The 2,436-nt window shown below is 48.9% G+C and overlaps 1 non-coding gene across 1 annotated transcript; it reads left to right on the top strand.

The window, feature by feature from the left end:
• Window positions 1–296: 296 nt before the first annotated feature.
• On the top strand, window positions 297–378 carry trnas-aga (transfer RNA serine (anticodon AGA)). The gene has a single exon. It is a non-coding gene; the product is annotated as a tRNA-Ser (tRNA).
• The last annotated feature ends 2,058 nt before the right edge of the window (window positions 379–2,436 follow it).

Here is a 2,436-nt window from a genome sequence, read left to right as displayed (position 1 = left end):
TAGGTTCTTCCCGCAGAGGTTCAAATCCTGCTGGTAATGCATCTGATTTTGAAAGACTACACAACTCGTACATGAGATCACCAAGAGGAGATTGGCAGGTCTGAGCTTTAGTCTTTCCTGTGGTCCCAGGTTTGAGAAGAAACCAGTGAATCACTAAAAATAGTGGTATGTTTACAGAGTCTTACACATGTCTGTCTAAATGATGAAAAACAAGTGAATACAACGTCAAATTCATGGCAGGTTAAAGTGTTTGATAGCCCTGGAAATTGAATGCAGACTGAAATGTCTGCGTGTGTGTTATCATGGCCGAGTGGTTAAGGCGATGGACTAGAAATCCATTGGGGTCTCCCCGCGCAGATTCAAATCCTGCTGGTATCTCGTTACGCATCTAATGTTAAAGGACTACACAACTCGCAAATGAGATCCCTGCGAGAGAACGGGCGGGTTTGAGCTTTAGTCTTTCCTGTGGTCACAGGGTTAAGAAGAAACCAATGAAAGAGTGAAAATAGTAGTATGTTTGATAGCCCTTAGCGCAGACAGCCTGAAACATGTTATCATGGCAATTGAATAGAATGTTTTGTCCATTGCAGCACAGACTGCGCAATAGCCATTCACAGAAATGTCTGCGTTTGTGTTATCATGGCCGAGTGGTTAAGGCGATGGACTAGAAATCCTATGGGGTCCCCCCGCGCACGTTCAACTCCTGTTGGTAATGTGTCTGTATTTAGAGTATTAGACGAATTGTACATCACATTATTGTTTGAGGACTGGATGGTCTGGGACATTGACCTTGCTCTGGTCACGATATTTCTAGAGATACCCTTTACCCAGTAAAAAATATTATTGCTTTGAAGAGCCTTCCACATGCCTGTTTCAATTAATCAATTTCACACAACGCCATGACCGCCACAATCAGACCATACTCTCTGAGCACTCCCCACAGGACTTTGCGGTGGACATGGTCGAATGCCTTCTCCAAGTCCACAAAACACATGTAGACTGGTTGGGCAAACTCCCATGCACACTCAAGGACCCTGCCGAGAGTATTGAACTGGTCTACCATTCCATGACCAGGACGAAAACCACACTGTTCTTCCTGGAATTGAAGTTCGACTATCCGGGATAGCCTCTTCTCCAGTACACATGAATAGACCTTACCAGGAAGAATGAGGAGTGTGATCCCACAATAGTTGGAACACACCCTCCGGTTCCCCTTCTTAAAAGAGAGGAACCACCACCCCGGTCTGCCATTCCAGAGGTACAGCCCCCGATGTCCATGCGATGTCAGCCAAGACAGCCCCACATCATCCAGAGCCTTAAGGAACTCTCAGGATCTAAGGATCTCTTCCACCCCTGGGGCCTTGCCACCAAGGAGCTTTCTAACTACCTCGGCAACCTCAGCCGCAGAAATAGGAGAGGCCACCACAGCTTCCCCAGGCACTGCTTCCTCATGGGAAGACGCGTTGGTGGGATTGAGCAGGTCTTTGAAGTATTACCTCCACCGATCCATAACAACCGCAGTAAAGGTCAACAGCACACCATCCTCACCATACACGGCGTTGACAGTGCACTGCTTCTCCCCCCCTTCGGCGGTGTTTGGTGATCCAGAATTTGCCTCCACGACCGCTGAAGTCGCACTTCGCTTGGCCTGTCGGTGCCTGTACGCTGCCTCTAGGTCCCATGAGCCAAAATGACCGGATAGGGCTCTTTCTTCAGCTTGACGGCATCCCTCACTGCTGGTGTCCACCAGCGGGTTCTAGGATTACCGCCACGACAGGCAAGGTGATTACAACCACCTTGTGGCCACAGATCCAATCAGCCGCCTCGACTCTAGAGGAACGGAACATGGTCCACTCGGACTCAATGTCCAGCACCTCCTTCGTGACATGTTCAAAGTTCTTCCGGGGGTGTTAATTGAAACTCTCTGACAGGAGACTCTGCTAGGCGTTCCCAGCAGACACTCACAATGCGTTTGGGCCTGCCAGGTCTATCCGGCAACCTCCCCCACCATTGGAGCCAGCTCACCACCAGGTGGTGATCGGTAGTAAGCTCTGCCCCTTTCTTCACCCGAGTGTCCAAACCAGGAGGCCGCAAATTCCATGACACAACTGCAAAGTCAATTATGGAACTGAGGCCGAGGGTATCCTGGTGCTAAGTGCACATATGGACACCCTTATGTTTGAACATTGTGTTTGTTATAGACAATTCGTGACGAGCACAAAAGTCCAATAAAAATGAATAACTTGGGTTCATATCCAAGCGACCATTTTTCCCAATAATGCCTCTCCAGGTTTCACTGTCGTTGCCAACATGAGCGTTGAAGTCCTCCAGCCCAGCAGAACAAGGGAATAACCCGAGGGAGCACTCTGCAGTACTCCATCAAGGGAATCCAAAAAGAGTGAGTACTCTGAGCTGCTGTTTGGTGCGTAAACATAA

This window comes from Nerophis ophidion, linkage group LG09 (assembly GCF_033978795.1).
Source record: "Nerophis ophidion isolate RoL-2023_Sa linkage group LG09, RoL_Noph_v1.0, whole genome shotgun sequence".
In the NCBI taxonomy this organism is placed as follows: domain Eukaryota; kingdom Metazoa; phylum Chordata; class Actinopteri; order Syngnathiformes; family Syngnathidae; genus Nerophis; species Nerophis ophidion.
Note: the sequence above shows the minus strand (reverse complement) of the source record. Positions and strands in the feature narration are given on the sequence as shown.